Genomic DNA, 15,262 nt, shown 5'->3' on the forward strand with positions numbered 1-15,262 from the left:
TTATGCAATCACCCTATCGAAATGAAATGGCCGAGGCGTAAAAGCGAGTATATTGTACGACACGGTTGTTTCATTGTCTATCCCGGCTGTTTCCACAAGAATTTCGCACGATATTCGTTCAATGAAGTTGATTAAACGCGATCGAGGCTTAAGAGATTCGGGGATCGTCGGCGCGTAAAAATATCTCGCGTTGCTATTTACCGGGGTGAGAAGCGTGATCGATGGCTGTCGCTGGTGCACGCGAGGGACTGGCAAGAATTCGCGACGCGTGCAGCAGTTCCTTTTGAAAATGTTGGAGAATCGTGCGGTGAAAGGTGGCGTGCGCTTCAACCGTGCATCTTCGCGCCAATTAAATCCGCGGAGAATACCTCCGAGAGTTTTTTTCCTCTCTTTTCTCCTCTGTTCCGCGAATTTTTCCGAGAAATCGCCGGAGAAAGGTATTCCTGATTAAGCTCTCGCGCAAGTGGCAGTATTTAGTGGCGCTTCGCGTGCCAAAATTAATAGTTGCGGAAGAAACGCGTAACACTTTGTTTCTATCGTGAATCCGAAACCTTAATTAGGGAATAATAGAAACGCTTTAAACGAGAAATAAAATGTTTGCGAGAAATTGGATGCACGACGGGGAATACGCGTGTACAGGTTGCTGACCGTACAAAATTCTGCGTATCGAGAAAAATTGAAAAAGCATTATGAAAAACAGAAAAGTATCGGCTGGGCATTGTTGAAAAATCAAAGTAATCAGTACGTGACGAATCGACAAACGCAGATGGTTATGATAAATGTGCGTTCTCATCGAGGACGCATAAAAAATAGAGATTCGGAATCGAGAGCTAGTCGAGGGAGCAACTAGAACGTATAAAAATCGGACGGTATTTGTTCCGTTTTTCGTATTTCGAATATCGAATATCGAAGCCGAGCAACGTATGCGCGAATCTCGTCGTGGATTTCGTTCCACGAAATCAATTTCATTTGTTATCGACCCGTCGTTCGTAAGATAATAATCGATGCAGGTCCACGATCGTGCGAATTCGAACGTCGAGTACGACTTTTCCGAAGATATCGATAGCGGCGATAGCGACAACGGGATAGGGTTTACGAGCAAAGCCAGCAACCCCCTTCGAAGCTTCTTGGCGATCGAACGATCGTTTTTAATATTTTAATCGAACTACGATGGATTAAGTCGGCCAACTAACCAATCGAAAATGTATTATCGAGACTATAGCTTGGAAAGAGGCAGCAACAGAAGCGAATACGCGTTCGACGGTCGAAGCGGCCAAGAGAAAATGACCGGGGGGATGAAGAACGGCAAGAAGAAGGGAAGTAGGAAAGGGAGACGGAACGAGAGCGAACGAAGAGGAAAGAGGCGGTACCGGTGGGTTGCCCGATCGGGCCAAGTTCGGACACGGATCGGTTTGCCTATGAAACAAGTGGAATCGTCGTTGATCGAAGAGAAGCAAACGCGGCACGTTTTCTACATTAACTGAGCACGACGAGATCGTGAGACGACGTGGAATAAGAAGACGGCCGGAACCTTCTTTAATTCAATCGCAGCCCGTTCGACGCCCGCGAGTCACCGTCTCGTTCTGCTCTCTACGGATCCGCGATCACCGACGCTTTCCTACGCCGCGTCTTCTTCCCACTCGACGATTCTCGCCGCTTCTCCGAGATGCCATCGACTTGCACGGCCCGCGATAACGTTCGTCGCATTGCTCGATTTATAAATTCGCCGCGAGTGGATCTCTTGATTAAGAAGAATATAAGAGGCAATACCGCTTCTTGCCTGTTATATCGTATGCTTATTATCCTTGTCCCTTCTTGCTCGACGTTAACTACTCTAGCCCGATTGATCTGGCCAATCTTCGACGAAATCGATTATTCCTGGAGCAAGAGCGAGCGAAAAAGGAGAAAACGAGGGAGGAAAGTACGCGGGGAGGAGAAGGTCGGAACGACGACAAATATCGAGCGTTCGTTAAACCCATCGGCTTGGCCGAGCTCCGTTAATTAGATTCGAAGAGGCGAGGTCGCGCGACAAAATCAAGGAATCAGCGATTTAATTCAATTTCTTCGGAACGCGCCATGTCCTTTCGTCGGGCCGAACTTCCGTCGTGCAATCTCCAAAGTTTCGCTCGAGTTCGCCTCGTGCCGACCGTCGACGCGTTTGTCCCTTGCTGACAATGAAAGGCGATCGAGAAAATTTCGACGAGAGGCTCGCGCCACGATCTCCGCGAACGCGCTTCAACGTCGTTAACGAACACACGCGTTATCGTGGTAGGCAAATTCGCTGGCCAGAAACTTACGATCGATTCGGATTGTCCAGCGACTGTTTGTACAGCCCTATAAAGTCGAGTTTACGGACTTGGAATATGGGTCGGCATGATTTAACCGAGGATTACCTTCGCGCTGTTAACCTTTATGACTTCGTTTCCGTGCAGCTTAACATAATTCGCGATGTACGTAAATGTTTTCCCATTTGCACGAGTACTATCGCGAAACTCGGCACAACCGACAGTCCCGTGTTGTAATTAAGGAGCTCGCCGTTCCGAAACGCTTAGATACGCGTTGTAAGAACCAAGCGATAGATACGATCTTTATGTACGCGTAGACGAGTGTCTACGAGCAACTTTATGATTTAAACGCGTAAACTTCGCTTTCCGTCTGACGGTATCGGCAAGGAAGCAGCACGCGTTATTCGCCTAATTGCGCGAATCGCGTACTATTCCCTGCCCTAACACTGCACAGTGATTCTAGCCCGAAAACGGAAATCGATATCGATATTTAGCGGGTGCACGCCTTCGATCGGTCGGAATCGATTTGCAACCATCGGCGTGCACAGCGTATCACGAAGCTTTTGAGACGTCGCATTTCGTCGCGTCTCGTCGCGTCAATTTTATCTTTCCGGTAGATGGAACACGCGCTCGCGCAAACCTCGATGTGTCGCGAATCGAATATTTACACGAGGTGCTCTGACCTGTGTCGCTGTCCCGGAATGCAATATCCGATTCGCGTCGAATCGAATTAAACGATAATTCGACTGATTAATTGTTCCAGTCGATCGAGATAATGCGCATTCGGAGCGAAATAAACGCGGAATCGTCTCGTTAGCTGGATCGACGATCGAACAAAGTAAACGTGATTTAACGCGATTACAACAAATTTGCCAGATGCGACGTAATTTGGTTGCCAAGGAGAAGAGAATGCATAGAAAGGCGGAGGCATTTATTACCAGAGGGATGTCAAGTCGTTGGATAGCGGAACCTTCCACGTGCTTCGCATTCTAAACTACGCGTTCGTTCGATAAAGTCTGCTACGCTTAGTAAGAAACAAGCCAGAGTTCCACTTTCTTTCCTCCAAACGTAATCGTTTTGTACGTTTTAAGAGAAATTAGCTGGAAAATTTATACGCGTTCCGTAAATTTTCCAGAGAAGCGAAAGACCGACGAGAGATCCACCCGCGAGTTTCTTTGTCGGTTTCGAAAGCGCGCTAGCTCCGTATATTTCGATGGAACCGAAAAGAACTGGACGGTAAATTCCATCGTTGCGAAATTTACTGCCGTTTCAACGAGAAGCAGCGGAAGCTGCTCTGGGATCGGGTAATAAATAAGCGAATCGTCGAACGGCGAGGAGGTCGGCAGGTCTGTCGACAGCGTGCTTAAAGCGCACGCAGAAAGATTACGCGGACGGTGGAGAGGATGGCGCGGCGTGACTGCAGCCAAGGGAAAACGGAGCGGGAACGTGGCCGCGTCGACGCAACGAACAAAGACGAATTGCCGGCAGGTTCGTCGATAACGGCATTAACGGCTCGTCTAGGATTCCTCGGTCTCTTCGTTCCGTGGGTTCTCCGTGCGAGCCAGCGATCGAAAGGGAGAAACGAACGAACGAACGAGCGAAGTAAACGAGGCTCGCCTTTTTTCTAACCGCGACACAGCGGTCGATGTCGGTCGATCGAAGAAAAGAAACAACGGCCGCTAAACAGCGCTAACTCCGAGAGGAACGACCGAAGGAAAGAAACGCGGAAACGCTGCTGTGAGTAGAGAAAAATGGACCGACCGCCTGCGATTTCTTCTCGGCTGTCCGCGTTCTTTATTTAACTGCTACGTTATTTCGTTAATTTCTAACCAATTGTTCGATATCGAAGGAGCACAAATTATTGCAAACAGTCTGTCGTTAAATAACGCGTTATTCGTCCATCGAAGCGGCTAGCTCGCAGCAGCAACATATTTTTTCCTCCGATATTCCGAGAACCGAAGCTGTTTAACGGCGCACCATCTCCCCTAGGGGTACGCTGTTACTTATTTTTCCAGTATTCGACTGAATTATTCATGCACTTTCGCCGACGCTACTCGTCCCTGTATTTTTCAAACATTATACAGGAAGGATAGTTGAGATTGCGAAACGAACGTTCCGGTTCGACGTTCTTCTAGAATTTTCCCAGGCAAATTCTTCCGGCAAACGCTTCTTAATCCTCGTGTACGTGACGGGCTTTGCAATATCCGCCAGTTTCGACGAGCACCGGCACCCTTCGATTATCGTATACGAAAGCCAACTTTGCCTCGCGTTAAACGAAGCGCGAAAAGGCACAAATTGTTCGGCCCCCGAATATTTTTCTTTCGAACGTTCGTTCCCCCAATCGGTTCAAGTTAAACGTTAACGGATAATTCTACGAATTAGAACCGGATCCGAAACGGGACGCTCGCTTTCGTTCGTTGTTGATTTTAAAAAATGTTTTTTTTATATCTATAAGAAGATTTCGCCGATATCTATCGGACGAACGATGACGGGGATCCAACGGAAATCGTAAAAGTGTCGGAGATCGAACGTTCGCGTCTCCCCTACGTGTATTCGGCCAGTCAGAGAAGTAAGCGCTCCTCCCGCGCGGAGAAAAGTAGACGTTTGTTGCAGGAGACGTGTTTGCGTAGGATGGAAAATAATACGGTCCTTTAAGGCGCAGACTCGTTCGGCGAATCCGACTCGTATTTGCCCCGTTGTTTATAAAAGCCGACGGGCACGGGTAAAAGGAAATTTCATCGAATTGGGAATCTTGGTTCGCATGCAGCAGAAGAAAGCTTCCGTTTGTTCCGCCACGAAGCCCGATATCTCTGTTCCGCGTTACATAAAAATTCCAATATCGCTTCTTTGTGCCGGACTAGCCAGCTTCGATAACAGACGGGGACACGGGGTGTGCGGGGCAAAAATCGGGACACCATCGGTTTCTAAACGTGCCACCGCAAAGTGTCGAACGCCTCGCGCGAAACTCTCTCTCTCTCTGCCGCGCCTGTGCCACCCACTAACGCTCGTTCAAAGACATTCCGGACCGACCGGCCGGTTTCGTCCAAGTTTTAATACGAAACTGCTGCCCGCCGAAACTCGCACGCCGGTGCCAAACTTCCCTCCTATCGAATTAACATAAGCCAAACTCCGCAACAAAGATCCGTAAACGCCTGCTTTGATCCAAAGTACACGCCTTTCGACCGATTCTCGCGAACAAAGACTGTAATCGTCGATCGAGCTTCGTCTTGGATTTCAACGCGCTTCGTCCAAAAAGGTGCTAGCGGATCGTTCGAGTTAAAGGAGAAAGCGAGGATTTTTAAACGGGGCGTTGCCCCGGTCTCCCGCGATTCCTCTTGTTCCTTCTGTTCCTCCGGTTCCTCCGTTTCTCCCGACCGAGCAAACTTGCGCCAAGATCAATGTTTGCCGACTTGTCCGAGTGATTTCGGTTGCTTTAAAGCCGCCGCGTGATCGCGCCGATGCGATCCGTTTCATAGATCTATAGATTCAAGGTGCGTGTTACGTCGATGAATTCGTTACGTCGATCATTGGATCCTTCGACATCGATTCGTATACACAGAGCGCGAGTCACGTTCATTCGCGGAAACTAGAGTCGCATTGGGGGATCTGTTACGAGACCTTTGGTAGACAGGCAGCAACGGAGTAGACCGAGCGTGTTCGTCTTCGCAAATATATTATGCGCGAAACTAGCGGGAATCCCCGAGCGAGGCAAATGGGAATTCCCTTCTTTTGTCACGGCCTTTCCCGTCGCCCGCTATCTATCTTTTCCGCTCGAACGCAAACACCTTCCCCCTCGAAAGTTTCACCGTTATGAATAACGACACCTGTCCAACGGTGCGACACGTCGGCCGCGTATGAGCTATGTTTTCCGTGGAACGGACAAATCATAACTTTCCGGCTCCCCTCGGTTCCTTCCGCTCGTCCCGCCACGATTTACATCTACTTTTTCTACGACTATCTTTTTCAACCACGCGCCAGACTATCTTTGTCTGCTGTTACATTACGCGTATATAAATAATATCAGGAATCCGTTTCGCTCTTGGCAAGTGACAGTCGTTTAAGTCGCGGCCATTTTGCCGCGGAAGATGGGGCGGAAGAATTCGGTCGACCTAAATAATTTAATTGCCGAAATAGTTGGTTGGCCGTACGTACGTTTTAGCGTGCACGCGCGTTGCATCGCGCGAGAAACATTAATCGTGGATGGTACGTTGGTAGCTGCGTTATATGGGAAACCTGCACCGTTAGCTACATTTTTATAGAGCGCCGTGCGCCACCTAACTCTCCGGGGACATGGATCCCCGCGTGCGAGACAAACGTTCGCGGTAACAATTGTTTCGTGCTCCGCGAATAATTCACGTCGCGTACGTAAGAAAAGCTGACTACTAAGTCGGGAGAAATTTTGACCGCCCCGTCATACGGAACGTAGTGGCCGTTATACACGCGGCGTATCGCGGTGTTCACGGTGCTGTTGCATCGTTAGGTCGGCTGATCTTTTCCGCTCGTCGAATCCCAATGCCCCTGTATCGTTAGGCTGATAGTAGTCCTAGTCGAACGATTCCTTGAATTGCGAACAATCGCGGTTGGTAAACGGTCTCGCGCAGCGACGAACGAAATCTGATATGGAGAACACGTAGTCGCAAGATTTGCTCCCCTGGGATCTCTGGCAAAGCTGTCCGACCAGAAACTTTGAATAACATCTCCATTAAGACACTCGAGACTATTGAAATCCAACTGTGTTGACGGAAAACGGATGAGGAGCAGCTTTGTAAACTGCGACTGCTGCCGATGTCGCTGGCGAATATTCTCCAGATTCCTGGAAAACGAAGACGTCGCGTAGTAACGAGCACTGGCTTTGATCGATCGACGGGATCTACATCGGTCTCGTAAATACGAAATTTTTCCGTTATTCGATAGCAGAATCGAATCGTTGAAAACAGCGGCCGGATAATACGGAAGAAGAATACGAGACGAGAAAATCTGACCGCGTTACTAGAATACGCAAAGAACTCGCGTCTTTCCTACCTTCTTACGCCACGGCGTCCTTCTCTTTCTTAGACGTGGTGGCAGCAGCTCGCACGAGTAACGACATCTGTCCAGGGTTGTAAAACACCCTGGCAAATAGACGAGAGAAGGGTGGCTCTTGGCGCGGCTCTTCGACCAGTTCAACGACATCGCATCCGCGCACTCGTTGTCTTTTAGTCAGATCGAATTATGCGCTTTATCGCCTGGACTCTCCTTTCGCGGTTTACCCATTTTTATCGATTTTTTTTATCAATTTCCCCGCTAATACTTTACGAGGACAAACGGAACGAAACTTTCGAAGGGTTCTTTCGTCGAGACCGCGAACATTCATGCAGCTCGCGCGCAAGAAACAGCAACGTCCGATGCGAATATTTCCAAGCCCCTTAACGTAACGTAGGTAACGTAACGTAGTAGATAATAAGATAGTGGCGGTAGAGTACCGTTGTAGAACCATAGTTAAAATAACGGAGGAAAGATAGTATAGGAAAAATAGTTGGAATTTTTTTTCACACCGATCGCCCCGCGTTACGTTATACCTCGCTGTATACCTTGTCCGAGACAAGAAGAATTTTTGTCCAGCCGTTTACTGTCTTTCGACGGTCTTTTCTTCGTGTCGATATTCACAAGCACGTGTCCCGGCCACAAATTCAGCGAAACGTTAGACGCGCGCCCTGTTTGATTTTTATGTAACCGATTATTCCCGACCAGGACCGGTTCTGACATTTTATTTCCAGCAGTTTCGTCCTTCCGCGCTCATCCTCTCACCGTGAGTTTCCGCGCCTCTGCTCGTACCTCTCTATTTTTCTCTGTATCGCGAATCGCCACCGTATATCGAGTTAGTTTTTCCATCGATCGTTGTCGTTTTAGTCGGACAACCCGACAGAGTATTCTTCCCCGTGCGGCTGCGGTTCTTCGATTTTTATTTTCCGTACCGTTTCATGCCTCCGATCACACCACTCAGAAGCGTTTTTCTCCTCTTTTCGTCCCGTTTTGTTCTATTCTTTCGATTCGGTGCACGTCGAGTTCGATACGTTCCTGGTTGTTAACCTCCCAAGCTGATTTGGTTAACTTCTTTGTGCTACGCCGTGTCCTCTTTTTTCCGAGAATCGACGTTTCCCCCCCGTGACGATCTACCGATTCGATCCCTACCGTCTAGGCGGCATTTATTCCCAGCGAAGTCTGTGCTCGTAAAAGATTTTCGTTCGCGACAGGAGGCCGGCAGTCGTTTCGTTTTCGGTCAAGTAGATCGTACGGCGACTGTTTTAGAGACGACAGCTTTATTACTCGGGTGCTATCGCATCTCCGAGTCGTGGGAATATTTTTATCGGACTATCGATGTAGCCGAGTTATTAAAAACGGATCGACGAAATGATATTCGTTTGCGCATTTGAAACGTAATATCGAAACACATTTGGTCGTAAACGATAATACACCTTCGTATAATATGTCCAATCTATTCGCGTAATATGAGTACTATCGAGCTTTCTAATGGATTTGTGGTTCGATTATGGTTCGATTCGGTATTTCGCGCGGTTAAAATGTGAAATTAGGGGACCGCTATTGCAACGATAGGATCACCGCTGGACGAAGTAATTGATCGGTTACGCGACCTCTGCTTCGTTCCAACCATTGCTTAGAGGAGCGAGCACGATCGTTTACGTCTCCCGGTGACATGGACCCGCGTCGTAAATACGTGGACGTAGCTCCTTTTTCGATTTCGACCGTGTAACTAATCTGTAGGTTACAGGTAGCTGATCTGGCAACTAGAACCCGTTTCGATCGTTGTTAATGCCGTTGCGATTTTAATCGCTGCAAGTGAAAGCCAATTCTCGCGTCATCGCGTCCGTATTCGAAGAAGGGGAAGCGCGGATATAGAAATTCGAAACGTTGTACCGAGTTTGCGACACGGTACGGCGGCGGTCGTTGGAAATTTTTTCAACGTGGTCCATGTTAGAGCGCGCCTATAATCGAGTCGTTGATACGACGACGGTGTGTATCTTCTTGCAATTGTGAAACTTGCCCCGGTTGCACAGTTGCTGGTGCACGTACTCGGCTTGGCGCGCGGTCGCATTTACGTGCAAGGTGCGTGCTAAAGTCTTTTCGAGTCTGTCGTAAACACACACCCGTAGACGTAGTAGGAAACGCCAAGTGGTCCGTGGACCGTGTAAGAAGACCGGTTCCATCTCCCACCGTATACCGCGCTGTTATCGCGGTTATATCATAATTCGCGACAACGTTGCGCTCGGTTGCGCGAGCCAAGATGCAGTTTCGTCGTGCCATCTCTCTATCCTATGCCTGTCCGACGGGGAGAACTGTTCCGCACGCTTGTCACTTCCATGATCGCGCGCCTATTAATCTTTCAAGCGAAAACACTTGCTTCTTTTTTTCTTCCTTTTTCTCCTTCGTTTCTTCAGATACCTGTTACATTTTACGTCCTTCGATTCTTTGAAATCCAACGTTTTGATCGAATCGTGACGAAATGGAAAATACCTAGAACTCGCGGCGATAGCTCGGACCTCGAACCACTACGCTGCTCCTACTCCATCGGACATTCAAGGCATACATACAGCTCTAACTAGCGTATACTAACTAAGCGTATACTACAGCTCTAAGTTGAAAGCGTATATAACGTTAGAGCGTTCGTTAGCAATATGATAAATATTTAATAAATAAGTCGCAAATCGATATCGCACAGTCCTTTAAAACGGCTTTACGCCATGCTCGTTTACGTTTACGATCGTTTGCAAGATCGAGCAACAAACACCGCAGCAACCCTGAAATCCGATTAATCCGTAGTAGGCAGGCGCAGTTTCGTTTTTCACACGGACTGCGAGCAATCGCGCTTTCCAACGAACGTGTGAATCGCGGTTGCTATCGCTAGCGCGATACACGATCTGGGTATACTACTGCGGTAGATCTCGTTATTAATTCGCTCGATCGTGCACAATTAGGTGGGCATTGTAGCTAGATGTCTGTTCTTCGGCGACACGGCTCATTTTGCGTAGTATCGTCGATTTGTCTAACTCACAGACAACGTACAATCGCGAGTTTACGCCGGCGGCAAAGTTTCCTTCGTGCATGGAAAACTTGCCGCGCGAGAACTATCGTGTGGGGAATAAATTAAGCGAATTTCGGGATGCAGCGGCGTTCGTGTAGTCGAGAATTATCTCGAGATGAAAACTTTCACGGATTAAAGCGTAATAATTTAGACTGTGAAAAAGCGACTTTTTTCTCTTCTCCGTCGGAAGCGGAGGTAATTTGCGGAATATCGAGATATTCTTATTCTTATAAAGAGCGACGAATTCGCGAGGGCGGTTATTAACAACGCGATATCTATCAGCTGGCGTAAGTAAAAAGCTCGTAAATACAGACTGATAAACCCTGGGGAAAGGAGCAGAAAGTTGTAGGGTTGATTGACTTTTACGAGATTTCTTGGCGAAAGGAAATTGGGTCGGTCGTTAATTACACCTATTAGTGAGAAATAACATTACAAGAGGGTGGTCGTTAAGGGTGTCGCGAGCAAGTTTCTCGAGTTACGTATTCCTGGCGGCGAGACCGAGACTCGCCACGCTTTCTCGAAAGCGTAAAACTGTTAATTATTTATCTCTTGGGAGCAAAGGTGTCTGTTTTATGTAAACGATACGTCTAAACCGGGAAATTATATCTCGCGGCGGAACCGAGTTATCACCGGAATTTTATCGCGACATTTAGTAACGAAATTTTACTAGCGCGATAAGTATTTTAATTTTTGCCGCAAACTGCCGTACGCTTTGCCTTTGTCTTTACTCTCGGAGACGACACGCGACACGACGCGTTACGCCGCGTCAAAGGATCTCGGCTTTAAGCTTATCGAGGAGGTCAGCGCTGCTCCAACTTTTCCTAGCTTCGGTTTACAGGAAGCTGTAACGGAGTATCAAGAGACCAGCAACGTTTTCTAAATTGGAAGACGCGACACTCTGCCATCGGTGAGAAAAATGCTCTTGCATCGGTATCGTCGCGGACAGAACGACCAGAGGACAGGGATAGAGCGATTTGGCGCGACTTTGTGGCTCGAATAACGATCTCGAAGCTGAACGCTGCTTATTAATTTCGTCGAAACGCCGAGAGGATGGTTCGCGAATTCGCAACGATATTGCCGCTGTGCGGCGCGGCTCTGCGGAAACGCGGACCAGACCGTTTTATCGCTTCAATTTCCATGGTGAAAGGGGATCAGGCCAGGCAAGAACGAGTCGGCGGAAATTAGAAGCGCGTTCCGCTCTACGCGCTCTCTCCGTCGGTCGGTCAGCCGGCAGAAGGGGCGGCGGAAAGTTACGGAGGTTCTTGGCAATTCGCATTCAGCTTTTTCAAGCATCATCGTGTGCCGGGCTTCGTACGTTGCCCTTTTTACCGGCGCGCCGCGCGTCCGTATAGTTTATTAAGCGGCAAACAAACTAGAAAAAAAAAAAAAGAAAAAGAAGAAAAAAGAAGGGGAAGGAAAAAATCGAGAAAAATTCTGCCCTTCTGCCCTTTATAGCTGCTACGCTGAAAGTTCGTTGGGGCGGTATATATCTACGTCTTCGCCGTGCCACCACGACCTTGTGCGCGCGAGAAATCGTCGAAACGTTCGAGGCACTGCTGAATGTCCTCGAAACCAAGATAAATATACCACGGGCGTTATTGTCGGGAAAGTTGCGAAACGCGAGGAGCGCGTAAATCGGACAAGATTAAAGTCGAAAGATCGTTGTTGCGAGCAGGAAGTAAGGGGGCAAGAAGTAAGACGAGATACCGAAGAGGAAAATGCATTAGAATCGTTCGAGATTCTTGCAAACTAGTTGGCCGACTTGTGCGGCCTTCATGAATGCGTAATTCGTCAAAGATTCCGTGTTTTGTCGTGCACTCTTCGCGCTACCGTCTCGACTTTCCAAGTGAAAATGGATTTTCCGTTTGACGGATACTCGCGAAATTGTATAATCGCGTGCACGATACGATAGCGACATTAGCGCCGGTAACCGATATTTATTTACTTGCTTATTTATTTATTTCTATACTTTTACGGGATAAACCCTTGGAACGGAAGAAAGATTAACTCGGAAGACGGAAAATAGGACGGTAAGTACGTATGAGTTATGGTTAGGTTGGGTTACACGTACGTAAGGAAGAGAAAAAGAAAGTAACATATGTAGAAGGAGTAACGAGACAAGAAGAAAGTACAAAAGGACAAAGAACAGGATATAGCGATATAAGATGGTCGGAAAAGATGCTGGAGAGAATGTCTCGAGTCTTAAGGATAGCGTGGGTCGACCGAAGATATCGATAGTCGACTATGCTCATCGATATGCGGCTCGTACGTCTTACGGACAGGTTTCCCAACTGCGAAGGAAACGGTCGATCCGGAGAAAATTCATCGAACAAAGTTCCGGTCGACGATACCAAGCTTGGAGACACGGTCGTCTCGGAATTTAACCAAAGATGGAAGACGAGAAGTGCCGTTTACTTTCATTCGAGAAATTAGACTTCGCGAGGAACGATTCAAGTACGCGTTTCGGGCAGGTGAAACAAAATCGTTGGAAGAAAGTACGATTAACGCAAATTCGTCGAGGGCCGATCGCCGCTAGATAGCGGGACAACGGAAAGGTGGAAGGTAGGCCAGAGCCGAAGATGGTTTGCCGGTTATTTTCTCGGTTGGACCGATCGATCGCGAGAGCCCGCTCCTCGAACAAACGTCGACCGTAGAGAGGGCAAGGGAGGGTCGTAAAGAGCAGCGACGGCGCCTCTTACTTTGCTCTTCGAATGATCCTGGAATCGGCCTGCTCGGCCGGTGATGGACCGCGAGGAATAATTGTTATTCGGCGAGAGGAAGAAGGGAAAAAATGGGAGTCGTTTGTTCAAACGCGACGAGGGGATCTTTCTTCGAAGTGGTTTCGAAGATTGCACGGGCGGCGATGGAGAAAGAGACGGAAGGAGGCGGCCGTAATAATCAAAGACATTCTTAAACGTCTTATCCCGGGGCTAATCTCGAAATTTTTCTCTCCTGGATGTCGAGAAGGAAAAAGGATTTCCCCGGGCGAAAAAAACGCGGATGTTAGTCGATCCGGATCTAGAAACGTCGGATCGAGGAGGATCTCGAACGACGAGTCGCTCTGCTCTCTTCGGAAAGTCGATGGCGGGGCCGAAGGCGGAGGCCAGCGAGACCAGATACACGAGGTTCGTCGTCGTGTTTGCGGCGCACGCGAATGAAAAAACACGATGGAAAGAGAGCAAAAGGTCGTGGGAGCTGAAATATACACGCGTCCATTCATCCGGATGAAAAGGTTCGTTATAGGGGCAATTACTGTGGTGGTGCGGTGCGCTGACCTCTATCAACGGCCGCACCCCCGTTCTACTACACCTTACCCCGACGCGCCTTACTGTTCTCTGCATTTTAGATTAGTTTAAAGTCGGTGGAGGCGAGCGAAAGCAGTCGCCCGTTGCTCGATAAGAGGATTAACCGATAGGGTAATAAGGAGAGGCCACGCGAACCTTCGTTCCTCCCGACTCTTCCTTCTTCCTTCCTTCCTTCCTTCCTTCCTTCCTTCCTTCCTTCCTTCCTTCCTTCTCCTCCTCCTCCTCTTCGCGCTCCAGTCTCCGCCTTTCTCTTGCTTCGAACGCGCTTCGTCAACCCATCAGTAAAGTAAAACCATCATCTTGCAAAACGACCGATCCGCTTTCTCCGTCTTTGTTTGCTTCGCGCTTGCTGCCTAAACGAATGAACAAACAGCTGTTCATCGATTATAGAACGACAGATTTTCTAGTTGGTAATTCGGATATACGTGATATCGTGGTCCGTTGCTCGATTCGCAATATGAAACTAATTAATATGATAATTATCGAAGCAAAGAATTATTATCACGGTGACCTGTTAAATATCGCCATATATTACGCATTAAATATTTCATTATTACGCCGAGCCGTAAAATAATCCTATCGTGGGGAGTGAATGTTAATAAATTCAACGAGTTAAAGGAACGGTGCGCAACCGACTGTCGTTGATGGATGGTTTCGAAAACATAAGAAGACGAACGCTAAAAATAAACGAACAAATATGATCAACGAACCACGATATACGATTAAATTGGCTGGTTTTTAATGGTATAACGGCGAGTTTCGCGACAAAGGATGGAACGATTCGGCTCGAATCGACGAGTTTCGACGAGTTTCGCTTCGAGATACACGGTTACTCGTATTCGTAGACTAGTGGAAAATGAAACGAGAGAGAGAGAGAGAGAGAGAGAGGAGAAGAAAGGAAGTGCAGTGCGTGTTTTTTCAAAACGGAAAGATCGATATTTCGTTTGGAACGGTTGGATCGGAGGGAAGAAAAGGACGCCGGCGACGGGGGAAAGGAGCGAACGCACACGGTAAAACTGTGACAGCACGCGTTGAAAATATATCTATCGACGTTGTGTGATCGATAATGCGTGGAATCGAATTTTCCAGGAGGACGAGTTGGTTCGGTGGCAAAAAAAGTAAAAAGTAATTAAGGCTAACTAGACAGCCGTGAATCCATCATATTAGCCATGGGACTAATCGGTTGTAGAACGGGCCGCGTGGACGACAGGAACGCGCAATTTCGAATCAATCTCCGGGGATATCTGACAAGGGCCGCCGGTCCTCGTTCGTTTTTCTCCGGCTGCAGGCAAATCGATAGCTCTATACGGCCAAAGCGAAGCCGCGCCACGCCGACCTGCGACAAACGCGAAACACCGTTTCCGTGGAAAGCAACCGTGCGATCTACTTGCTTTCGCGTAACCGGAGCCCCGGTTCTCTCTTAATCGCGATTAACGTATCGCGAGATAGAAAAAGGGAGAACGAAGGAAGCGGAGGGGATAAGAACGAAGATGAAAAAGGGATTCGCATCTCGTGGAAATTGACACGGTTCGATCCACGTTTCAGCGAGCTTTCCGCCGTCTGAATCGACAATTGCCGGAGGAGAACCTTTT

The 15,262-nt window shown here is 48.2% G+C and overlaps 2 protein-coding genes across 8 annotated transcripts in view; both read right to left on the bottom strand.

The window, feature by feature from the left end:
• LOC126918724 (leucine-rich repeat-containing protein 24-like) overlaps window positions 1–15,262 on the bottom strand; it is a 142,110-nt gene that overhangs the window by 34,793 nt on the left and 92,055 nt on the right. For 3 of the 7 annotated variants that reach the window (XM_050727044.1, XM_050727023.1, XM_050727014.1), the window contains one exon: window positions 13,806–14,023. The exons of the other annotated variants lie outside the window; for them this stretch is intronic. The gene's annotated coding sequence lies outside the window, so the exon portion shown is untranslated. The remainder of the gene's footprint in view (window positions 1–13,805; window positions 14,024–15,262) is intronic. 7 annotated transcript variants of the gene reach the window in all.
• The window catches only part of LOC126918905 (ejaculatory bulb-specific protein 3), a 142,806-nt gene that overhangs the window by 14,018 nt on the left and 113,526 nt on the right, over window positions 1–15,262 (bottom strand). The window lies entirely within an intron of this gene.

Source organism: Bombus affinis, chromosome 1 (genome assembly GCF_024516045.1).
Source record: "Bombus affinis isolate iyBomAffi1 chromosome 1, iyBomAffi1.2, whole genome shotgun sequence".
In the NCBI taxonomy this organism is placed as follows: Eukaryota; Metazoa; Arthropoda; class Insecta; order Hymenoptera; family Apidae; genus Bombus; species Bombus affinis.